The 25,647-nt window shown below is 46.2% G+C and overlaps 2 non-coding genes across 2 annotated transcripts; both read left to right on the plus strand.

Moving 5' to 3' along the window:
- The first annotated feature begins 2,734 nt into the window (after positions 1 to 2,734).
- Positions 2,735 to 2,807, plus strand: trnar-ccu (transfer RNA arginine (anticodon CCU)). The gene has a single exon. It is a non-coding gene; the product is annotated as a tRNA-Arg (tRNA).
- An 18,663-nt stretch (positions 2,808 to 21,470) lies between these two features.
- On the plus strand, positions 21,471 to 21,543 carry trnar-ccu (transfer RNA arginine (anticodon CCU)). Its single transcript has one exon. It is a non-coding gene; the product is annotated as a tRNA-Arg (tRNA).
- The last annotated feature ends 4,104 nt before the right edge of the window (positions 21,544 to 25,647 follow it).

A 25,647-nucleotide genomic window follows, 5' to 3' on the forward strand; every position in this document is an offset into this window, starting at 1 on the left:
CTAAGGGACTGGCATCCAGGTGTGTGTTCATATCCTTCTTTTCCCTGATCTTCCAGAATGTTCTCTAGCTTTGGCCAAAGGGGTCATCAGCTGGGTTCACATCATCCAATGGAGTCACCTTGCCCGTAGCTAGACAACGGATTGACTCAGACTGACACTTCCAGTCATCGAGTCATAGAGATGTACAGCACACAAACACACCCTCGGTCGAACAGATATCCCGACCCAATCTAGTCCCACCTGCCAGCACCCGGCCCATCTCCCTCCAAACACTTCCTATACGTATACCCATCCAGATGCCTTTGAAATGATGTAATTGTACCAGCCTCGACCACTTCCTCTGGCAGCTCATTCCACACACACACACACCACCTTCTGCCTGAAAATGTTGTCCCTTTGGTCTCTTTTATATCTTTTCCCTCTCACCCTAAACCTAAGCCCTCTAGTTCTGGACTCCCACACCCAGGGAAAAGACCTTGGCTGTTTACCCTATTCATGTTCCTCATGATTTTATAAACCTCTGTATGGTCAGCCCTCAGCCTCCGATGCTTGGATCTTATCCTTAGAGGAAGCGGTATCAGCTTCCACCGCTGTGCCTCTGTGTCCAACCTCATCCGTCCTCTTTTCCAGGTCTCCCAGCTGCTGTTCATGCTTCTGCAGCACGATAGAGATCGGGGCCAGCTTCTCCTCTATCTGCTTAACCAAGATCGCGCGAGATTTGGCCAGGGCCTGGTAGGCAATCGAGCCCAAGGATCCTGCAGGCTGGGCCGGGGGCCTGGCCTCGGACACTGCCCCATCCGTCTTCAACATCTCTGGACGAAGGAAACGCAGGAAAGTTGATTTTTCACAATGTCCTGGGACTCCACAACATTTTCAGACTCCTAGGATATCGCGATGGAACGGATTGGGCGCTTGTGCTGTGGTGCCGAGCTCTGCAACACCATCGTCCGAGATCACCACCATCTTGGATCCTCACAGTGCATTGAGAGGAGAAAATCCACAAAAACACACAATGAGAGGTCAGGGCGCAGTATTTAAAGTCTGCCATGCTGCATGGAACTGTGCAGCTCCAGTGGCCTAATGGATAAGGCACTGGCTTCCTAAGCCAGGGGTTCTGGGTTCAAGTCCCATCTGGGGTGTCTGACTCTTCCTTGTCTGCTCTTAATCTGCTTCGCCAACAACTGCTTATCTGCATTCAGTTGATGGGATGGGGTGTTCCCTGTCGGCTTATGCAGCCCTTTTGGGGATCTGCAGGATCAAAGCTGAATTCCCTGAAACAGACAGCACAGACACAATGGCTGAAAACCTGCTGAGAATCTCCTGGGGCTGGCATGGTGGCTCAGTGGGTAGCACTGCTGCCTCGCAGCATCGGGGACCTGACTTTGATTCCTCCCTTGGCTTTCTGTTTGTGTCGAGTTTGCACCTTCTCTCCATGGGCTACTGCGGGTGCTTTGCTTTCCTCCCACAGCCCAAAGATGTGCAGGTTCGCTGGATTGGCTTTGGGGAATGCAGGCTGAGAGGATAGTGGTTGGGCCTGGATGGGATGCTCATCAGAGGCTGAGTGTGGACTTGCTGGGGTGAATGGCTTGCCCCCCTCACTCTCGGGCTTTTATGAACAAGTTTGGAGCACATGGTCAGAGCTCTGCTGCAGATCGCAGTCAAGGCTTCGCTAAGGGACTGGTATCCAGGTGTGTGTTCATATCCTTCTTTTCCCTGATCTTCCAGAATGTTCTCTAGCTTTGGCCAAAGGGGTCATCAGCTGGGTTCACACCATCCAATGGACTCACCTTGCCCGTAGCTAGACAACGGATTGACTCAGACTGACACTTCCAGTCATCGAGTCATAGAGATGTACAGCACACAAACACACCCTCGGTCGAACAGATATCCCGACCCAATCTAGTCCCACCTGCCAGCACCCGGCCCATCTCCCTCCAAACACTTCCTATACGTATACCCATCCAGATGCCTTTGAAATGATGTAATTGTACCAGCCTCGACCACTTCCTCTGGCAGCTCATTCCACACACACACACCACCTTCTGCCTGAAAATGTTGTCCCTTTGGTCTCTTTTATATCTTTTCCCTCTCACCCTAAACCTAAGCCCTCTAGTTCTGGACTCCCACACACCAGGGAAAAGACCTTGGCTGTTTACCCTATTCATGTTCCTCATGATTTTATAAACCTCTGTATGGTCAGCCCTCAGCCTCCGATGCTTGGATCCTATCCTTAGAGGAAGCGGTATCAGCTTCCACCGCTGTGCCTCTGTGTCCAACCTCATCCGTCCTCTTTTCCAGGTCTCCCAGCTGCTGTTCATGCTTCTGCAGCACGATAGAGATCGGGGCCAGCTTCTCCTCTATCTGCTTAACCAAGATCGCGCGAGATTTGGCCAGGGCCTGGTAGGCAATCGAGCCCAAGGATCCTGCAGGCTGGGCCGGGGGCCTGGCCTCGGACACTGCCCCATCCGTCTTCAACATCTCTGGACGAAGGAAACGCAGGAAAGTTGATTTTTCACAATGTCCTGGGACTCCACAACATTTTCAGACTCCTAGGATATCGCGATGGAACGGATTGGGCGCTTGTGCTGTGGTGCCGAGCTCTGCAACACCATCGTCCGAGATCACCACCATCTTGGATCCTCACAGTGCATTGAGAGGAGAAAATCCACAAAAACACACAATGAGAGGTCAGGGCGCAGTATTTAAAGTCTGCCATGCTGCATGGAACTGTGCAGCTCCAGTGGCCTAATGGATAAGGCACTGGCCTCCTAAGCCAGGGGTTGTGGGTTCAAATCCCATCTGGGGTGTCTGACTCTTCCTTGTCTGTCCTTAATCTGCTTTGCCAACAACTGCTTATCTGCATTCAGTTGATGGGTGGGGTGTTCCCTGTCGCCTTATGCAGCCCTTTTGGGGATCTGCAGGATCAAAGCTGAATTCCCTGAAACAGACAGCACAGACACAATGGCTGAAAACCTGCTGAGAATCTCCTGGGGCTGGCATGGTGGCTCAGTGGGTAGCACTGCTGCCTCGCAGCATCGGGGACCTGACTTTGATTCCTCCCTTGGCTTTCTGTTTGTGTCGAGTTTGCACCTTCTCTCCATGGGCTACTGCGGGTGCTTTGCTTTCCTCCCACAGCCCAAAGATGTGCAAGTTCGCTGGATTGGCTTTGGGGAATGCAGGCTGAGAGGATAGTGGTTGGGCCTGGATGGGATGCTCATCAGAGGCTGAGTGTGGACTTGCTGGGGTGAATGGCTTGCCCCCCTCACTCTCGGGTTTTTATGAACAAGTTTGGAGCACATGGTCAGAGCTCTGCTGCAGATCGCAGTCAAGGCTTCGCTAAGGGACTGGCATCCAGGTGTGTGTTCATATCCTTCTTTTCCCTGATCTTCCAGAATGTTCTCTAGCTTTGGCCAAAGGGGTCATCAGCTGGGTTCACATCATCCAATGGAGTCACCTTGCCCGTAGCTAGACAACGGATTGACTCAGACTGACACTTCCAGTCATCGAGTCATAGAGATGTACAGCACACAAACACACCCTCGGTCGAACAGATATCCCGACCCAATCTAGTCCCACCTGCCAGCACCCGGCCCATCTCCCTCCAAACACTTCCTAGACGTATACCCATCCAGATGCCTTTGAAATGATGTAATTGTACCAGCCTCGACCACTTCCTCTGGCAGCTCATTCCACACACACACACCACCTTCTGCCTGAAAATGTTGTCCCTTTGGTCTCTTTTATATCTTTTCCCACTCACCCTAAACCTAAGCCCTCTAGTTCTGGACTCCCACACCCCAGGGAAAAGACCTTGGCTGTTTACCCTATTCATGTTCCTCATGATTTTATAAACCTCTGTATGGTCAGCCCTCAGCCTCCGATGCTTGGATCCTATCCTTAGAGGAAGCGGTATCAGCTTCCACCGCTGTGCCTCTGTGTCCAACCTCATCCGTCCTCTTTTCCAGGTCTCCCAGCTGCTGTTCATGCTTCTGCAGCACGATAGAGATCGGGGCCAGCTTCTCCTCTATCTGCTTAACCAAGATCGCGCGAGATTTGGCCAGGGCCTGGTAGGCAATCGAGCCCAAGGATCCTGCAGGCTGGGCCGGGGGCCTGGCCTCGGACACTGCCCCATCCGTCTTCAACATCTCTGGACGAAGGAAACGCAGGAAAGTTGATTTTTCACAATGTCCTGGGACTCCACAACATTTTCAGACTCCTAGGATATCGCGATGGAACGGATTGGGCGCTTGTGCTGTGGTGCCGAGCTCTGCAACACCATCGTCCGAGATCACCACCATCTTGGATCCTCACAGTGCATTGAGAGGAGAAAATCCACAAAAACACACAATGAGAGGTCAGGGCGCAGTATTTAAAGTCTGCCATGCTGCGTGGAACTGTGCAGCTCCAGTGGCCTAATGGATAAGGCACTGGCCTCCTTAGCCAGGGGTTGTGGGTTCAAATCCTATCTGGGGTGTCTGACTCTTCCTTGTCTGTCCTTAATCTGCTTTGCCAACAACTGCTTATCTGCATTCAGTTGATGGGATGGGGTGTTCCCTGTCGCCTTATGCAGCCCTTTTGGGGATCTGCAGGATTAAAGCTGAATTCCCTGAAACAGACAGCACAGACACAATGGCTGAAAACCTGCTGAGAATCTCCTGGAGATGGCATGGTGGCTCAGTGGGTAGCACTGCTGCCTCGCAGCATCGGGGACCTGACTTTGATTCCTCCCTTGGCTTTCTGTTTGTGTCGAGTTTGCACCTTCTCTCCATGGGCTACTGCGGGTGCTTTGCTTTCCTCCCACAGCCCAAAGATGTGCAGGTTCGCTGGATTGGCTTTGGGGAATGCAGGCTGAGAGGATAGTGGTTGGGCCTGGATGGGATGCTCATCAGAGGCTGAGTGTGGACTTGCTGGGGTGAATGGCTTGCCCCCCTCACTCTCGGGCTTTTATCAACAAGTTTGGAGCACATGGTCAGAGCTCTGCTGCAGATCGCAGTCAAGGCTTCGCTAAGGGACTGGCATCCAGGTGTGTGTTCATATCCTTCTTTTCCCTGATCTTCCAGAATGTTCTCTAGCTTTGGCCAAAGGGGTCATCAGCTGGGTTCACATCATCCAATGGAGTCACCTTGCCCGTAGCTAGACAACGGATTGACTCAGACTGACACTTCCAGTCATCGAGTCATAGAGATGTACAGCACACAAACACACCCTCGGTCGAACAGATATCCCGACCCAATCTAGTCCCACCTGCCAGCACCCGGCCCATCTCCCTCCAAACACTTCCTATACGTATACCCATCCAGATGCCTTTGAAATGATGTAATTGTACCAGCCTCGACCACTTCCTCTGGCAGCTCATTCCACACACACACACCACCTTCTGCCTGAAAATGTTGTCCCTTTGGTCTCTTTTATATCTTTTCCCTCTCACCCTAAACCTAAGCCCTCTAGTTCTGGACTCCCACACCCCAGGGAAAAGACCTTGGCTGTTTACCCTATTCATGTTCCTCATGATTTTATAAACCTCTGTATGGTCAGCCCTCAGCCTCCGATGCTTGGATCCTATCCTTAGAGGAAGCGGTATCAGCTTCCACCGCTGTGCCTCTGTGTCCAACCTCATCCGTCCTCTTTTCCAGGTCTCCCAGCTGCTGTTCATGCTTCTGCAGCACGATAGAGATCGGGGCCAGCTTCTCCTCTATCTGCTTAACCAAGATCGCGCGAGATTTGGCCAGGGCCTTGTTATGTTATTCAGGTGGATATCCTCAATAGGTATGGGTTACTACCGGATTAAACTACAGTACCTCGGGCATATACCTGAGGCCGTTACCTGTCAAGTTTACCAGTGGTCCCTATTGACTGTATGGTCCTGATAGCTACAAACTCGGCTGGGTTTATCGCAGGTCTCTAGGTCCCTTCAGTTTATCCTTTCACCTAGGAGTGAGAGGGATTCACTTTAAGTCAATCCTAATGCCTTCTCAGCTAAGTTCTAGACTTAACATACCAACACAAAGGTAAACATATCTTATCAAATAAAGGTTCGGCGAATACGAAGTGTGTGGTGTAAAATATAATAGAAATTTATCAATATAATAAGTTGAATACTCACAATCAGATGTTTTCAGTTAATCACAATCGTTACAGCCTTTTTGAATGTTCTTAAAAGATACCTAGGATAAAAGCAGAGCTTAATACCTGAGTGTCCCAAATGGGATCTTCATAGACTAGCGTGTATCAGCTGGTTGGTTCAGATTGTATCTTCTTCAGGCTAGAATGCAGTGCCTCAACCGAGAATCTTTTAGGCAGGCGTATTTCAGCAAGCTCTTAGCCGTCCGTATGTTTCATCCGATCGGTCCGTATTTTGCACAAATGTGTCTTTTCTGCAAGCCTGGTGGTTCAGAGGATGGTTGGGTGACTCATTGTCTGTGTTTCAAGACAAGAGTGAGTTCTGTCTGTTTTAGCTCTGCTTTTATATCCCTTACAGTCTAAGTTAAGCAATTACATCATTTGTTTAAAGAACTGGAATCTCAAACTGTGCCTCGGTCAGCATTGTTTAAAGGTCGCGTTAAACACTTAATTAGCTGAGAAAACAATAAGTAGCTGATAAGTAGCTGGTAGAGAGCAGTTGCCACATAGTCATAGTTATACTTAATTGTTGCTAGGCTAAAATACAATAAAGAGTTAATAGTATCATTGTTGCTACAATCTAATATAATCAGGTAAAATTCCACAGAAGAATTGAGTCTTTTCATGAAGAAGTAGACAGATCCCATGACACTTAACGAGTTAATAGCATCATTGCTGTTAAGCTTAATCTTATACAATATAATATAATCAGGTAAAATTCCACAGAGGAATCGAGTCTTTTCATGAAGAAGTAATGGATCCCGTGACATCCCCCTCTTGAAAAGCGAGATTTCCCCATGTGTCTTTAAAAAGTTCAAATGATAGCTGAACAGAGTTCTACAATGATTGTTGTACCAATAGCAGCATGTATCAGGAGTTTTTCGTTTTTCTGCGCTCCATTATTATTATCTTCACTTTATTCATCAGCGGTGTAGTTTGTTGCAGTTGACGCTCTTATTATGAGAGCTATTGTGAGTAAAGCGGAAAAGGCAACATTAAATCAACGCATACATTTCATTTAATTATGCGAAATCATTCTGAGTCAGACTTCCCATGGCGGGTTTCATGATCAGATTCAGTTGTTGGGGTTCCGACGAATTTCATCAGTGGATTTCGTTTCCAATCATGTTGGTGGTCAAAGAGCCGGACCTCTGGTTTCCATGTTGGTTTTGGTTCGGGGCCTTGACAGCCATCGTGTTTCCAACTGTACCATGAAGTTTGTTGGACCATCCGTTTTGGTCTTTCATTCAGAATCCTCATTTTGTACTCATGGTAGTCTTTGAGATCCTGTTTGCGGTCTCTTTCGCATGCCATGTAGGGGGATATTTTGTGTTTTCTCCGGAGTTCCCTCAGGAGGCAGTCATTGTATCCAGGTGGGTTCTTATATTCTCTTTCCGTCCATTTCCAATCATGGGTCGGTGATGTATAAGTTACCACCGTTTCTATGGCTTTAGGTGACCATGTCCATTTTGACCATTCGGTTATCATATCGATTTGTGGATGAGGTAACGGTCTGTTGGCTTCTCTGGTTACGTAATTAAACACGTCTTGTTTTATGTTGGATCGGAGCATGTTTAGGTCAGTTAGGTTTTCTTCATTCCGCTTTTGTAGTTTTGCAACATAGTTCAGACAGTCCACGAAGGTATATTTTCCTTTGGAGAGTATCATTAAGTGTTCAGCCAGGTTATGGCCTCTTCTACGGTCATACTGTACCATATATTCTTTTGAAAGGGGTGTTTGTCGAATGCGTTCCCCTTTGATCAAATCTGGGTCTGGCAACATCTTTGTTGGTTTGCATACAGAAAGTAATATGTTCATATTCAATTCTTCGAATAGCATTGAGCAAAATGTGCATATTAGTCTCTGTGCCTTTTTACGTCCATTACAATTTAAACATTGTCCAATGTTGTGTTCTTTTAGAACTGTTCTTGGCTCAGTCCACCATCCGTATTCCGTGTGGTGTTGGTTTCCTTCTTTCTAGTTACCCATTCTTTAATTTTTGGATATTGATAAAGGAATATTGAGGTTGTTTTTTTTTCGCATAGATGCAGAGGGTTTGTTGAGTTCCAGTAATGTAAGTTTTTGGTTCCATTTTGGTACGCAGGTTCTCTGTGGTTTTGGTTTCTTCCAAGGTGGTAGCTGCTTGGACTTATTTTGTTTTTCTGATTTAGCGTCACCCAAAGACGGGTCGCGTCTGTGTTTCAAAGGTTTGGTTTGGTTTTTGGTTTGGACAAACGAAGGTTTATCCTGGTTTGAGGTCTGTGTTAAGACCGAATGACAGACAATTAATGTCTTTAGAATCAAGTGAATGGTAGCACAAGAAATGGCCCATTCTGGTTCGTAATTAAAAGATATGATTATGGTTGAGGAGATCAGTGTTAAAAACGATCCCCATTCTCCCTTAGTAATTTCAAATTTTCTTCGTTTAAATTCAAAGCCAATCATAATTGTGAGAATTAGTCCTATACCTAGGGTCAAATGGACCCATTTATATTCTACCAAGCCCCAAAGGAGCTGGAGTCCTTTCAGAATGTTTCCTCCTATAATGGGTAGGTGGTGGCAGTAGGCGTCCCATAGACTTACGGGCATGACTACAGGGCTAAATTGTTCTTTCATGTGGGAGAAAATACCACATTGGTTCGAGGAATTCCCGTTCCTTCACAATAGTTCAGAGTCCCAAGTAAGTCTTGGTTTTGTTTTCCCAGGAAGTCTAGGACTTCTTGGTATTTGGTTGTGGTTTCATCCATGCTTGCCGGTCGAGGAAGCAGAATGTGGTTTATTTTCGTTCTGAAATCAATCCCTTGATTTAATGGCTTGAGAAATGGCCAAATTACGACCACAAACACCCAGAGTAGGATAAGTCCCACTAAGAGCGGTATATGTTATTCTAGGCCAAGCCATGATAGAATCCAATAAATCCAATCATAGATTTGCACCCAAATGTTTGCAGTAGTTTGTAATACTGACATAGTCCCTGCATTAATATGCAAGTTATCATACCAATTTTTTCTTGATTCTTCTACACATATTTTTATCTCTTCCTGTAGAGTTTTTTGGTCAGCCTTCCTTTCTTTTGATATTAGGTTCTGGAGGGTCTTTAGCTTCTCGTCATCCGTTGGGCCCGAGAAGGTTATCTCCATCCATTGCTTTTCTGAATAGATGGTTAGCATTCTTTCAAAATGTTCTAGGTCAGGTTTGGGTTTTTCTATTTTTAGATTAATTTTTTTCTGCCGGGTTCTTATAAGTTTCTCTGTTTTGTCTCATAATTTTGCCATTACATCCGACATGTCCTGTCGTAACATTAAATTCTCCTGACTGGTTTGTTAGCCAGGTATTTCCAGATGGGAAGTACTCTATCTGGCAATCTTTTTTTTAACATATTGAACCGTGTTATTATCACAGGGTTTTAATAGGATTAAATTAGAGAATTCGATCAGTTGAGGCTGATTGTTAATTTGAATACATTTTTCCTTTTTCAGCCACCCATTTTTTAGGCTTTGCCAAATTGGTTGTTTTATTTTAGTTTCGTAATTTTCGTTTGTGAGGATGGATTTGATCTCTACTAGTGAGATCTTTAGTTGTTGATCTTTGTTTTCCACGTGGGATCTGTATACCCTTGAGGTTAAATCAGCTATTGTCCTGTTTTCTGTTCTTACGGTGTTATGCAACCATCGTCTAGTTATTACATTTAATTGATTTCTAAGGTCATTAAAGGCAATTTGCCAGGCTTGGTCTTTTTTGATTGTTATCACTTCTATTATTAGGTTTTTTGAGTTTTCCCATTGTATTTTCTGATTTTTGAATAAATCCTTAATATATGCTTCTGCCTGTTGTTGTCTATTATTATTATTATTATTATCATTATCGTTGCTGTTACTGCTTTTTTTGATTTGTGGTTATCACCAGCCATCTATCAGGAGAAGATTGTTCCCAAAAGGTGGCATTCTGCTTTGTTTTGTAGCAGTACATCCTGCCCCAATGGTAGCAGTACAGAGTTGTATTTTCTACTTTTATTTCAGTTCCCTGTCTTTGTGGGTCTTTTAAGAAGTATTTTAATTTTTTCCAGTCTTGATATACTGATTTCCATTTAGATGTTTGATTTCCATCTGGGTTTTCTGCCTCAGTGTTATACTGTTTGGTATTATTTTCATAGTAATTATCCTAAGGAACTTCATAAGTGTATCCACATTTAAATCTACCGTGTTCTATATATACTACTTTTCCTGAGTTGGGAATTTTGCAGGACCATGGTCCATGGGTTTCATTTCTTTTTGCTCTATTATCATTTGGGCAGTTTTGGAGGAGAGCGGTATTGTATCCTGATGGGCTATAACATTGTGTGGCTTTATCGGTGCATCCAATTATATGGGTGTTATTTTTATAATAATAGGATAGGAGCAGTTATAGTGGTTTTTTGATCCTGGATCTGATAGTCTGAACGGTTATACGTTTTGTATAAACAGTAGAGCCATCTATCTCTCTCTGAGGTTTCTTCATTTGTTGTAACATTTTGTATACTATAGGATAGTAATTCGTCTATCCAATTTTGTATAAGATTATCTATTCTTTGATCTTGTTCTTGGTTTTCATTCACAAGCTCCTGTTTTAAGACTATTATGTCTAAGGTGTATGTGTGTCCTATAATTTCTTCTCCTATTATTTCTGCTGAGGGTCTTGGATCTGTCCAAGTTTCATATTTTTGAGCTTGCGCAACATTTATCGTAATTAGTCCTAACATTACTAGGGCCATGTTGGATAGGGTTAATCCTCCTATTATTAGAGGCATTCCTGCTGAATTTGTCGAGTTACTGTTGCTGTCGGGGTTATTACCTGTGTTACATTCCAGGCTGCGCTTTATTACTGCCTGAAGTATCCATCCTATAGTTAGAAAGGCTAATACTATAAATAGTAGGGTGTGTTGAACTATATTACACTTAGAGCAGCGTTCTGCCGTGAGTTTCTTTTGTTTAATCGTCTTAGTCTCTTCTTTCTTGGTTTTTTTTTATTTAAGTTTAGGAGGGTTTTTTACTTTTGGTATCCTTTTGCCTTTCCCTAATTGTCCTAACTCCATATTGTTCTGTTTTTGTTTTTTTTTCTTTAAATATTTGTTTCCAATTTTTTTTCATTTCTGCTGTTTACATCTCTCTTGGAGGTTAAAAATCCCTCCATTTGTTCCCTGTGTTTCTCTTCTTCTCCTAAATATACAGCCATCCAATCTGCCATGTTCTTAGTCTTTGTTAACTGGTCTTATATTATCTACAGATAAAGTCCTTTCTTTACCTTCCTTCCCGACTGTCACTGTCCTATTTCCTACTTGGATTATCTGTTGAGGCAAATGATAGCGGGCTTTAAAGGCTCTTCCTGATTTATTTTGTTTTTTCTCTTGTACCCAATCTCCTACTTTAGGTTGCCAAAATTTTCTGTCTTCTTGAATTTTCTGTTCCCTTTGTTGTCTTAATTCTTCTTTTTTAGTTTTTAGGAGATCTATCCATTCTTTTTTAAGTTTAGTTTGGGTTTCTATTTCAGGCTTATTTTCTGTATTCATTTGTACTCCATATCTCAAATAGTGCGGAGTTATATGGTTCTCTGCTCCTAAGAGATCTATGGGTGTGTTATTGATGGCCAGCTGCACCTCCTTCAACCATTGACTCCAACTACCACCGCGAGTGCACAATAATTTTGCCAAGGCTAGTTTGACATCTTGGTTTCTCCGTTCTACCTTTCCTGCCGATTCAGGATGGTAAGGTGTGCTAAACTCAAGCTGTATCCCATGAGCGGTACACCACATGTTAAAGTCCTGGTTTTTAAAGCCAGGTCCTTGGTCTGTATGAATTACTCTGGGAGGCCCGTTAGCGACCAGAATCAACTCACTAGCTTCTATAGCATCTTGTGTCCTACAACTCTTTGTTGGGATCAGGGTGGTGAATCCGGTACATTCATCAATACATACTAGGCAATATATATTCGGTCTTTTAAATGGCTTTTTCCCGTGAGAGGTCGGCAATGGGCCGATAAAATCCATTATCCATTTATCCCCGGGCTCCATATTTTGTGACTGAATAATTTTCGATTCTTTTTTAGTTCCTCCCTTGATATTATATTTTAGGCAAGTTTTGCATTCATTACAATATCTTTTAACTTCTGCATTCATCCCAGGCCACCAGTATTTCTGCTTTAGGTGTGACTGAGTGGTTTTTATTCCTGGATGCACGGCCCCTAAGCCTTCGTGGGCCGTCTTGATAAGTTCTCTTCTCCCTTTTCTAGGGGGTATTATCTTAGCCTGTTCTGTGGTTTGATCTTTAAATTTGGTTTTGACTACCCCATCAGATTCTTCCCAGTAGTCCTGATTTTTAGGGTATCCTTTTACTTCCTTGCCCTGAAGTAAGTCTTCCAATTCTTTGTCCTGATTCTCTTTTTGCATTTGCCTAGTTATTACTCTTATTTTATATTCTTTTCCCAAACTTGCGGCTTTGGCTGCTCGGTCAGCTAGATCATTTCCTTTTTTGTGTTCACCTTCTTTCTGGTGTCCTCTGACATGTATTACTTTTACATTTGGGAGGTTTTCTTTTAATCTAGCTATTTCTTCCCATATTTGTCTATATTGTATGGGGTGATTCCTACAATCATGGAATCCTTTTTCACTCCATTTATCTAGTTCCTCGTTATAGCCTCTACTGGCATAAAAGCTATCTGTACAAACGAGAATTTGGAGTTCTGCAGGAAATTGGCTTGCTTCTTTTAAGGCTAATTCTAACGCCTTTACTTCTGTTTTCTGGGCTGAACCTCCCAGTGGTCCTTTTATTTCTAAGACCTTTTCTTCTTGGAACTCATTGTTTAGTTTTGTGCCAATTACTATTCCTATTCCTGTTAATTTTTCTTCTTTACCTTGTTTATCCAGGCCTCTTTGGGCACTACCATCTGTATAGATGTACATATCTGGATTGAATTCAGTTTTTTCTTCAGTAGCAGCTAGTTTATATTTCGGTGTCCACCAAGTATCTGTTTTTCCTGTAAGGGGCTGTATTTCTATAGTGGGGTCAGCTAGTAGGATATCCCATTTTTCATACCTGGCCGAGTGGACCCTTTGGCTCCTTTCTATTTTTTGTTGTTTGGATTGTAATTCTGCCAATTCCGTGAGGATAATTATCTTTCCTTCCCCTTGGATTTTTCTGATGGGTTCCACTGCTCTAGTTATGGCTACCCATGTTTTTTCTATTTTTGGGTATTTCCTCTCTGTTTCTGTAAAGTTTAAAGAGATATATTGGAAGGGTTTGTTCTGTCCTTGACTGGTTACTCTTACGGTGGCACTTTCTTGCCCTATAATTACTTCTAGTGTAATGTCTTTCCCTGGTTCATGCTTTCCCATGTTTTCTGCTTTATTTAATTGGTTGATTAGTTCATTTAGGTTATTTTGATCTTCTTCAGTCCATGAGAATACTTTCTCGGTTAGTTTTTTGTACAGGGGTTTAGATATTTCTGCATATCCTGGGACAAAGTCTCTGGCATAGTTACATAGGCCTAATATTGCTTGTAATTCTTTAATTTTGGTAGGAGGTTGAATATCAGCTATTTTTTCACTGTATTCTTCAGTTTGTCCTTTTCCTTCATTGGTTAGTTCCACTCCTAAGTATTTTACATTTTCTCTGGCGATCTGGGATTTTGCTAGTCCAATTATATATCCCTTATGGTACAGGTGTTCCATTATTCTATGTAGGCAGGCAAAATGTTCTTCTAGGTCACCATGAGTGATATAAATATCATCTACATAGCATTCTATTTGTCCTGGCGGAGCTAAGTTTTGTACTGTTTTTCTGACTTCTGCAGAAAATATTACTGGGCTGTTTAGGTATCCCTGAGGGAGTCTGGTCCAAACTAATTGTCTCCCTAGGGTGTCTGTTATGGCTGTATATGGCCACTCTTCTTTTGGGATTGGATGACTCCAAAATCCATTTGATAAGTCTAGGGTAGTTTTATATTTCTCCCTTCTTAAGGTATTCAATGTAGTCTGAGCTCCTTTAAAGTATGACGAGAAGGGCACTGATCCTGAATTCAAGTCTCGGTAGTCACAGACAAGTCTGTACTTTCCTGGCTTATCAGGCTTTGGTATTCCAATTATGGGTGTATTGTATGGGGATCCTTTTTCTATTAGGACTCCCTGTTCCTCAAGTCTTTCTATGACTTTTTGGATTTCCCTAGCTATCTCTGGTTTGTTGATGCCATACTTCTTTTTGATTTTGAAGTGTCCCATTCCTGTGGGAGTGGGATCAATGTTTAGATTACCGCAATGGTATGAGTCTTTTTGCCAGATTTCCCAGTGAGTTTGCACTAGGTGTTTTATTTTTGCTCTGATTTTGGGGTTGCTTTCTTTATCTAAAATTTCTTTTAAGTCTTCTGTTCTTTTGTCTTCTGTTTGTTCTAGTAGTTTGTGTCCTTTAATGTCTTCCCATCCTAATATTACTGGTTCTCCCTGGTCTTTTAGACCTTCTATAATTAGAGCTTTAGTCTCTATTTGTTTTCCATTTTTTAGGATTAATTTGATTTTTCCTACATCTGCCCATTTTACAGGTGCTCCTATGCCCTGATAAGGTTCTGTTCCTACTTTTGGTATGTTTAGTTTTTCTGCCAAACTTTTGTCCATTAATGACATTTCTGCCCCTGTGTCTAGCATTATTGTGAGCCATTGCTGTCTGTGGGGTTTATACCCCTCTATTTTTCCTTGTTCTTGAGGGTAGCATGGTTCTGCTGCTGTCTGTCTGGGTTTTCTCACCATCCCTGTCTGGTGGATTCTTTGCCCTTCTGTATTCCTTTCGTCCCCTTGTGTTTGCACTCTGGCTGATCCAGAGGTTATTGCTTGTCCCTGACTGTTTCTGGGTCTCAGGTTGTATCGTTCTTGTTGAACTTGTCCATTTGGAGGCCTAGGTCTAAAATTTTGTTGGGGTGGCCTATATTCCCGAGGTTGTTGTGGTTGCTGGGCTGGCTGTAGTGGAGGTTGGTATCCCCCTCTAGCTCTTGGGTCTTGATAATTCGGAATGGGGTTTCTCCCTAAATAGTTTGGGCTTACTCCTGGAATTGGTCTAGGAGGTAGCTGCTGTCGGGGAGGTCCCTGGTTTCTGGGTTGGACTTTTTCCACTACCTGAACCAATGGTTCATATTGGGGTCGGTATGTCCATGGTTTTCTTTGGTTTTGTTGGCGTCCTTGCGCCTTGGATTTCTGGGTTTCTGATTTAGGTTTTTCTGATTTCCTTTCCTTGGCTTCTGGTTGAGGTCCGTGGGGATTTTGTTTTCCTATTCTATCTAGGGATAGATTGAGGACTTCTCCTAAGTTGATTAATTCTTGTCTGAATACTTGCCATGGGTTTTGTCCCTGTCCTAGTGCTCTGTTTGTGGCTTCCCTGAGCCTGTTTGCATGGCCTTCATTCTGGAATTGTCTGAATAATTGCGACCTGACTTGGACATAGTTTATTTCTAGATCTTCAGCGGATTGTGCTACCTGGAGCATTGTTCTCCCTGATTCCAGGAGTGTTTTGAATATCTTGTTGGCTGCTTCTGCTCTTTGGGTTCCATATACCCGGTTGTGGGCTTCATGGAGTATGGTAACTAGATTTATGGTGGTGTGCGGTTCCTGATCTAAAGCAGGACAATCCAGGGCTTTAAATAAATCTGAATTTTCTTGGGGGGTTAGTCCTTCCAAGAAGGCTTTTAGTTTTTCGAAATGTTGAATTATATATTTTATTGCTGCTCTGTCATCTGAGGGAAAGTCTAGGAAGCAGATTTTAAAATTCTTCAGTGAGGGATCACCGTACACACGGCGGGCTGCTACCGGTTGTGGTGCTTGTCCGGCTTGTCCGGGCCTGGGATTATTGATTAGCCATCGGGCTTTTTCTACAGCATGTTGCGCCACTAGGACTTGTGCTGCTACTCTATTTAGTTGGGGTATTTGGAGCACTCTGTCTGCTGCCACTATAATTTGCTGAGCTATATCTTCTGCCCAGGCATGTTCTGACATGCCTGGTACTAGCGGTACTTCTCTTCCCCTTAGGTCTGTTTCTCTTCTAATTACTGTTACCGTATGTTGAGCTGGTAGAACGCCAGCGGTATGCTGGTGGGCTGGTTCTAGGGGGTTTCCAGTTCCATCTGCTGGAATGCATCCATCATAGTGATGGTGAGTTCCATCTACATATTCTATTCTGAACCTGTATCGGAGTCTTGCTGCTATAGGTTCTCCATTGAGTCTGTTTAGTCCTTCTAGGACTGACTCATCTGCCCTCAGTCTTACCTCCTGACCTCTTAGGTTAGGTGGGGAGACTATATTGTCGTTTCCTGCTGCGACTATTTCTGCCCAATCATTTCTAAAATAACAGGCAGGTATATTGGCCATTTTCTTTTTCTTTTTGAGGGGCTTTTATTTTTTGTACTATTCGCTATATCCCTACAGAAGGAGTTTATTTGGTGACAAAGATAATATTTACGCCGTGAGGTTCAAGATAGTGCAATCTCTCGAGCCCCACGTTGGGCGCCAATTGTTATGTTATTCAGGTGGATATCCTCAATAGGTATGGGTTACTACCGGATTAAACTACAGTACCTCGGGCATATACCTGAGGCCGTTACCTGTCAAGTTTACCAGTGGTCCCTATTGACTGTATGGTCCTGATAGCTACAAACTCGGCTGGGTTTATCGCAGGTCTCTAGGTCCCTTCAGTTTATCCTTTCACCTAGGAGTGAGAGGGATTCACTTTAAGTCAATCCTAATGCCTTCTCAGCTAAGTTCTAGACTTAACATACCAACACAAAGGTAAACATATCTTATCAAATAAAGGTTCGGCGAATACGAAGTGTGTGGTGTAAAATATAATAGAAATTTATCAATATAATAAGTTGAATACTCACAATCAGATGTTTTCAGTTAATCACAATCGTTACAGCCTTTTTGAATGTTCTTAAAAGATACCTAGGATAAAAGCAGAGCTTAATACCTGAGTGTCCCAAATGGGATCTTCATAGACTAGCGTGTATCAGCTGGTTGGTTCAGATTGTATCTTCTTCAGGCTAGAATGCAGTGCCTCAACCGAGAATCTTTTAGGCAGGCGTATTTCAGCAAGCTCTTAGCCGTCCGTATGTTTCATCCGATCGGTCCGTATTTTGCACAAATGTGTCTTTTCTGCAAGCCTGGTGGTTCAGAGGATGGTTGGGTGACTCATTGTCTGTGTTTCAAGACAAGAGTGAGTTCTGTCTGTTTTAGCTCTGCTTTTATATCCCTTACAGTCTAAGTTAAGCAATTACATCATTTGTTTAAAGAACTGGAATCTCAAACTGTGCCTCGGTCAGCATTGTTTAAAGGTCGCGTTAAACACTTAATTAGCTGAGAAAACAATAAGTAGCTGATAAGTAGCTGGTAGAGAGCAGTTGCCACATAGTCATAGTTATACTTAATTGTTGCTAGGCTAAAATACAATAAAGAGTTAATAGTATCATTGTTGCTACAATCTAATATAATCAGGTAAAATTCCACAGAAGAATTGAGTCTTTTCATGAAGAAGTAGACAGATCCCATGACACTTAACGAGTTAATAGCATCATTGCTGTTAAGCTTAATCTTATACAATATAATATAATCAGGTAAAATTCCACAGAGGAATCGAGTCTTTTCATGAAGAAGTAATGGATCCCGTGACAGCCTGGTAGGCAATCGAGCCCAAGGATCCTGCAGGCTGGGCCGGGGGCCTGGCCTCGGACACTGCCCCATCCGTCTTCAACATCTCTGGACGAAGGAAACGCAGGAAAGTTGATTTTTCACAATGTCCTGGGACTCCACAACATTTTCAGACTCCTAGGATATCGCGATGGAACGGATTGGGCGCTTGTGCTGTGGTGCCGAGCTCTGCAACACCATCGTCCGAGATCACCACCATCTTGGATCCTCACAGTGCATTGAGAGGAGAAAATCCACAAAAACACACAATGAGAGGTCAGGGCGCAGTATTTAAAGTCCGCCATGCTGCATGTAACTGTGCAGCTCCAGTGGCCTAATAGATAAGGCACTGGCCTCCTAAGCCAGGGGTTCTGGGTTCAAATCCCTCCTGGGGCGTCTGACTCTTCCTTGTCTGTCCTTAATCTGCTTTGCCAACAACTGCTTATCTGCATTCAGTTGATAGGGTGAGGTGTTCCCTGTCGCCTTACGCAGCTCTTTTGGGGATCTGCAGGATTAAAGCTGAATTCCCTGAAACAGACAGCACAGACACAATGGCTGAAAACCTGCTGAGAATCTCCTGGGGCTGGCATGGTGGCTCAGTGGGTAGCACTGCTGCCTCGCAGCATCGGGGACCTGACTTTGATTCCTCCCTTGGCTTTCTGTTTGTGTAGAGTTTGCACCTTCTCTCCATGGGCTACTGCGGGTGCTTTGCTTTCCTCCCACAGCCCAAAGATGTGCAGGTTCGCTGGATTGGCTTTGGGGAATGCAGGCTGAGAGGATAGTGGTTGGGCCTGGATGGGATGCTCATCAGAGGCTGAGTGTGGACTTGCTGGGGTGAATGGCTTGCCCCCCTCACTCTCGGGCTTTTATCAACAAGTTTGGAGCACATGGTCAGAGCTCTGCTGCAGATCGCAGTCAAGGCTTCGCTAAGGGACTGGCATCCAGGTGTGTGTTCATATCCTTCTTTTCCCTGATCTTCCAGAATGTTCTCTAGCTTTGGCCAAAGGAGTCATCAGCTGGGTTCACATCATCCAATGGAGTCACCTTGCCCGTAGCTAGACAACGGATTGACTCAGACTGACACTTCCAGTCATCGAGTCATAGAGATGTACAGCACACAAACACACCCTCGGTCGAACAGATATCCCGACCCAATCTAGTCCCACCTGCCAGCACCCGGCCCATCTCCCTCCAAACTCTTCCTATACGTATACCCATCCAGATGCCTTTGAAATGATGTAATTGTACCAGCCTCGACCACTTCCTCTGGCAGCTCATTCCACACACACACACCACCTTCTGCCTGAAAATGTTGTCCCTTTGGTCTCTTTTATATCTTTTCCCTCTCACCCTAAACCTAAGCCCTCTAGTTCTGGACTCCCACACCCCAGGGAAAAGACCTTGGCTGTTTACCCTATTCATGTTCCTCATGATTTTATAAACCTCTGTATGGTCAGCCCTCAGCCTCCGATGCTTGGATCCTATCCTTAGAGGAAGCGGTATCAGCTTCCACCGCTGTGCCTCTGTGTCCAACCTCATCCGTCCTCTTTTCCAGGTCTCCCAGCTGCTGTTCATGCTTCTGCAGCACGATAGAGATCGGGGCCAGCTTCTCCTCTATCTGCTTAACCAAGATCGCGCGAGATTTGGCCAGGGCCTGGTAGGCAATCGAGCCCAAGGATCCTGCAGGCTGGGCCGGGGGCCTGGCCTCGGACACTGCCCCATCCGTCTTCAACATCTCTGGACGAAGGAAACGCAGGAAAGTTGATTTTTCACAATGTCCTGGGACTCCACAACATTTTCAGACTCCTAGGATATCGCGATGGAACGGATTGGGCGCTTGTGCTGTGGTGCCGAGCTCTGCAACACCATCGTCCGAGATCACCACCATCTTGGATCCTCACAGTGCATTGAGAGGAGAAAATCCACAAAAACACACAATGAGAGGTCAGGGCGCAGTATTTAAAGTCTGCCATGCTGCATGGAACTGTGCAGCTCCAGTGGCCTAATGGATAAGGCACTGGCTCCTAAGCCAGGGGTTCTGGGTTCAAATCCCATCTGGTGTGTCTGACTCTTCCTTGTCTGTCCTTAATCTGCTTTGCCAACAACTGCTTATCTGCATTCAGTTGATAGGGTGAGGTGTTCCCTGTCGCCTTACGCAGCTCTTTTGGGGATCTGCAGGATTAAAGCTGAATTCCCTGAAACAGACAGCACAGACACAATGGCTGAAAACCTGCTGAGAATCTCCTGGGGCTGGCATGGTGGCTCAGTGGATTGCACTGCTGCCTCGCAGCATCGGGGACCTGACTTTGATTCCTCCCTTGGCTTTCTGTTTGTGTCGAGTTTGCACCTTCTCTCCATGGGCTACTGCGGGTGCTTTGCTTTCCTCCCACAGCCCAAAGATGTGCAAGTTCGCTGGATTGGCTTTGGGGAATGCAGGCTGAGAGGATAGTGGTTGGGCCTGGATGGGATGCTCATCAGAGGCTGAGTGTGGACTTGCTGGGGTGAATGGCTTGCCCCCCTCACTCTCGGGCTTTTATGAACAAGTTTGGAGCACATGGTCAGAGCTCTGCTGCAGATCGCAGTCAAGGCTTCGCTAAGGGACTGGCATCCAGGTGTGTGTTCATATCCTTCTTTTCCCTGATCTTCCAGAATGCTCTCTAGCTTTGGCCAAAGGGGTCATCAGCTGGGTTCACACCATCCAATGGAGTCACCTTGCCCGTAGCTAGACAACGGATTGACTCAGACTGACACTTCCAGTCATCGAGTCATAGAGATGTACAGCACACAAACACACCCTCGGTCGAACAGATATCCCGACCCAATCTAGTCCCACCTGCCAGCACCCGGCCCATCTCCCTCCAAACTCTTCCTATACGTATACCCATCCAGATGCCTTTGAAATGATGTAATTGTACCAGCCTCGACCACTTCCTCTGGCAGCTCATTCCACACACACACACCACCTTCTGCCTGAAAATGTTGTCCCTTTGGTCTCTTTTATATCTTTTCCCTCTCACCCTAAACCTAAGCCCTCTAGTTCTGGACTCCCACACCCCAGGGAAAAGACCTTGGCTGTTTACCCTATTCATGTTCCTCATGATTTTATAAACCTCTGTATGGTCAGCCCTCAGCCTCCGATGCTTGGATCCTATCCTTAGAGGAAGCGGTATCAGCTTCCACCGCTGTGCCTCTGTGTCCAACCTCATCCGTCCTCTTTTCCAGGTCTCCCAGCTGCTGTTCATGCTTCTGCAGCACGATAGAGATCGGGGCCAGCTTCTCCTCTATCTGCTTAACCAAGATCGCGCGAGATTTGGCCAGGGCCTGGTAGGCAATCGAGCCCAAGGATCCTGCAGGCTGGGCCGGGGGCCTGGCCTCGGACACTGCCCCATCCGTCTTCAACATCTCTGGACGAAGGAAACGCAGGAAAGTTGATTTTTCACAATGTCCTGGGACTCCACAACATTTTCAGACTCCTAGGATATCGCGATGGAACGGATTGGGCGCTTGTGCTGTGGTGCCGAGCTCTGCAACACCATCGTCCGAGATCACCACCATCTTGGATCCTCACAGTGCATTGAGAGGAGAAAATCCACAAAAACACACAATGAGAGGTCAGGGCGCAGTATTTAAAGTCTGCCATGCTGCATGGAACTGTGCAGCTCCAGTGGCCTAATGGATAAGGCACTGGCCTCCTAAGCCAGGGGTTCTGGGTTCAAATCCCATCTGGGGTGTCTGACTCTTCCTTGTTTGTCCTTAATCTGCTTTGCCAACAACTGCTTATCTGCATTCAGTTGATAGGGTGAGGTGTCGCCTTACGCAGCTCTTTTGGGGATCTGCAGGATTAAAGCTGAATTCCCTGAAACAGACAGCACAGACACAATGGCTGAAAACCTGCTGAGAATCTCCTGGGGCTGGCATGGTGGCTCAGTGGGTAGCACTGCTGCCTCGCAGCATCGGGGACCTGACTTTGATTCCTCCCTTGGCTTTCTGTTTGTGTCGAGTTTGCACCTTCTCTCCATGGGCTACTGCGGGTGCTTTGCTTTCCTCCCACAGCCCAAAGATGTGCAGGTTCGCTGGATTGGCTTTGGGGAATGCAGGCTGAGAGGATAGTGGTTGGGCCTGGATGGGATGCTCATCAGAGGCTGAGTGTGGACTTGCTGGGGTGAATGGCTTGCCCCCCTCACTCTCGGGTTTTTATGAACAAGTTTGGAGCACATGGTCAGAGCTCTGCTGCAGATCGCAGTCAAGGCTTCGCTAAGGGACTGGCATCCAGATGTGTGTTCATATCCTTCTTTTCCCTGATCTTCCAGAATGTTCTCTAGCTTTGGCCAAAGGAGTCATCAGCTGGGTTCACATCATCCAATGGAGTCACCTTGCCCGTAGCTAGACAACGGATTGACTCAGACTGACACTTCCAGTCATCGAGTCATAGAGATGTACAGCACACAAACACACCCTCGGTCGAACAGATATCCCGACCCAATCTAGTCCCACCTGCCAGCACCCGGCCCATCTCCCTCCAAACTCTTCCTATACGTATACCCATCCAGATGCCTTTGAAATGATGTAATTGTACCAGCCTCGACCACTTCCTCTGGCAGCTCATTCCACACACACACACCACCTTCTGCCTGAAAATGTTGTCCCTTTGGTCTCTTTTATATCTTTTCCCTCTCACCCTAAACCTAAGCCCTCTAGTTCTGGACTCCCACACCCCAGGGAAAAGACCTTGGCTGTTTACCCTATTCATGTTCCTCATGATTTTATAAACCTCTGTATGGTCAGCCCTCAGCCTCCGATGCTTGGATCCTATCCTTAGAGGAAGCGGTATCAGCTTCCACCGCTGTGCCTCTGTGTCCAACCTCATCCGTCCTCTTTTCCAGGTCTCCCAGCTGCTGTTCATGCTTCTGCAGCACGATAGAGATCGGGGCCAGCTTCTCCTCTATCTGCTTAACCAAGATCGCGCGAGATTTGGCCAGGGCCTGGTAGGCAATCGAGCCCAAGGATCCTGCAGGCTGGGCCGGGGGCCTGGCCTCGGACACTGCCCCATCCGTCTTCAACATCTCTGGACGAAGGAAACGCAGGAAAGTTGATTTTTCACAATGTCCTGGGACTCCACAACATTTTCAGACTCCTAGGATATCGCGATGGAACGGATTGGGCGCTTGTGCTGTGGTGCCGAGCTCTGCAACACCATCGTCCGAGATCACCACCATCTTGGATCCTCACAGTGCATTGAGAGGAGAAAATCCACAAAAACACACAATGAGAGGTCAGGGCGCAGTATTTAAAGTCTGCCATGCTGCGTGAAATTGTGCAGCTCCAGTGGCCTAATGGATAAGGCGCTGGCTTCCTAAGCCAGGGGTTCTGGCTTCAAGTCCCATCTGGGGTGTCTGACTCTTCCTTGTCTGTCCTTAATCTGCTTTGCCAACAACTGCTTATCTGCATTCAGTTGATGGGATGTGGTGTTCCCTGTCGCCTTATGCAGCCCTTTTGGGGATCTGCAGGATCAAAGCTGAATTCCCTGAAACAGACAGCACAGACACAATGGCTGAAAACCTGCTGAGAATCTCCTGGGGATGGCATGGTGGCTCAGTGGGTAGCACTGCTGCCTCGCAGCATCGGGGACCTGACTTTGATTCCTCCCTTGGCTTTCTGTTTGTGTCGAGTTTGCACCTTCTTTCCATGGGCTACTGCGGGTGCTTTGCTTTCCTCCCACAGCCCAAAGATGTGCAGGTTCGCTGGATTGGCTTTGGGGAATGCAGGCTGAGAGGATAGTGGTTGGGCCTGGATGGGATGCTCATCAGAGGCTGAGTGTGGACTTGCTGGGGTGAATGGCTTGCCCCCCTCACTCTCGGGTTTTTATGAACAAGTTTGGAGCACATGGTCAGAGCTCTGCTGCAGATCGCAGTCAAGGCTTCGCTAAGGGACTGGCATCCAGGTGTGTGTTCATATCCTTCTTTTCCCTGATCTTCCAGAATGTTCTCTAGCTTTGGCCAAAGGGGTCATCAGCTGGGTTCACATCATCCAATGGAGTCACCTTGCCCGTAGCTAGACAACGGATTGACTCAGACTGACACTTCCAGTCATCGAGTCATAGAGATGTACAGCACACAAACACACCCTCGGTCGAACAGATATCCCGACCCAATCTAGTCCCACCTGCCAGCACCCGGCCCATCTCCCTCCAAACACTTCCTATACGTATACCCATCCAGATGCCTTTGAAATGATGTAATTGTACCAGCCTCGACCACTTCCTCTGGCAGCTCATTCCACACACACACACCACCTTCTGCCTGAAAATGTTGTCCCTTTGGTCTCTTTTATATCTTTTCCCACTCACCTTAAACCTAAGCCCTCTAGTTCTGGACTCCCACACACCAGGGAAAAGACCTTGGCTGTTTACCCTATTCATGTTCCTCATGATTTTATAAACCTCTGTATGGTCAGCCCTCAGCCTCCGATGCTTGGATCCTATCCTTAGAGGAAGCGGTATCAGCTTCCACCGCTGTGCCTCTGTGTCCAACCTCATCCGTCCTCTTTTCCAGGTCTCCCAGCTGCTGTTCATGCTTCTGCAGCACGATAGAGATCGGGGCCAGCTTCTCCTCTATCTGCTTAACCAAGATCGCGCGAGATTTGGCCAGGGCCTGGTAGGCAATCGAGCCCAAGGATCCTGCAGGCTGGGCCGGGGGCCTGGCCTCGGACACTGCCCCATCCGTCTTCAACATCTCTGGACGAAGGAAACGCAGGAAAGTTGATTTTTCACAATGTCCTGGGACTCCACAACATTTTCAGACTCCTAGGATATCGCGATGGAACGGATTGGGCGCTTGTGCTGTGGTGCCGAGCTCTGCAACACCATCGTCCGAGATCACCACCATCTTGGATCCTCACAGTGCATTGAGAGGAGAAAATCCACAAAAACACACAATGAGAGGTCAGGGCGCAGTATTTAAAGTCTGCCATGCTGCGTGAATTGTGCAGCTCCAGTGGCCTAATGGATAAGGCACTGGCTTCCTAAGTCAGGGGTTCTGGTTTAAGTCCCATCTGGGGTGTCTGACTCTTCCTTGTCTGTCCTTAATCTGCTTCGCCAACAACTGCTTATCTGCATTCAGTTGATGGGATGGGGTGTTCCCTGTCGCCTTATGCAGCCCTTTTGGGGATCTGCAGGATCAAAGCTGAATTCCCTGAAACAGACAGCACAGACACAATGGCTGAAAACCTGCTGAGAATCTCCTGGGGCTGGCATGGTGGCTCAGTGGGTAGCACTGCTGCCTCGCAGCATCGGGGACCTGACTTTGATTCCTCCCTTGGCTTTCTGTTTGTGTCGAGTTTGCACCTTCTCTCCATGGGCTACTGCGGGTGCTTTGCTTTCCTCCCACAGCCCAAAGATGTGCAGGTTCGCTGGATTGGCTTTGGGAATGCAGGCTGAGAGGATAGTGGTTGGGCCTGGATGGGATGCTCATCAGAGGCTGAGTGTGGACTTGCTGGGGTGAATGGCTTGCCCCCCTCACTCTCGGGTTTTTATGAACAAGTTTGGAGCACATGGTCAGAGCTCTGCTGCAGATCGCAGTCAAGGCTTCGCTAAGGGACTGGCATCCAGGTGTGTGTTCATATCCTTCTTTTCCCTGATCTTCCAGAATGTTCTCTAGCTTTGGCCAAAGGGGTCATCAGCTGGGTTCACATCATCCAATGGAGTCACCTTGCCCGTAGCTAGACAACGGATTGACTCAGACTGACACTTCCAGTCATCGAGTCATAGAGATGTACAGCACACAAACACACCCTCGGTCGAACAGATATCCCGACCCAATCTAGTCCCACCTGCCAGC

This window comes from Hemiscyllium ocellatum, unplaced genomic scaffold, assembly GCF_020745735.1.
Source record: "Hemiscyllium ocellatum isolate sHemOce1 unplaced genomic scaffold, sHemOce1.pat.X.cur. scaffold_1696_pat_ctg1, whole genome shotgun sequence".
In the NCBI taxonomy this organism is placed as follows: domain Eukaryota; kingdom Metazoa; phylum Chordata; class Chondrichthyes; order Orectolobiformes; family Hemiscylliidae; genus Hemiscyllium; species Hemiscyllium ocellatum.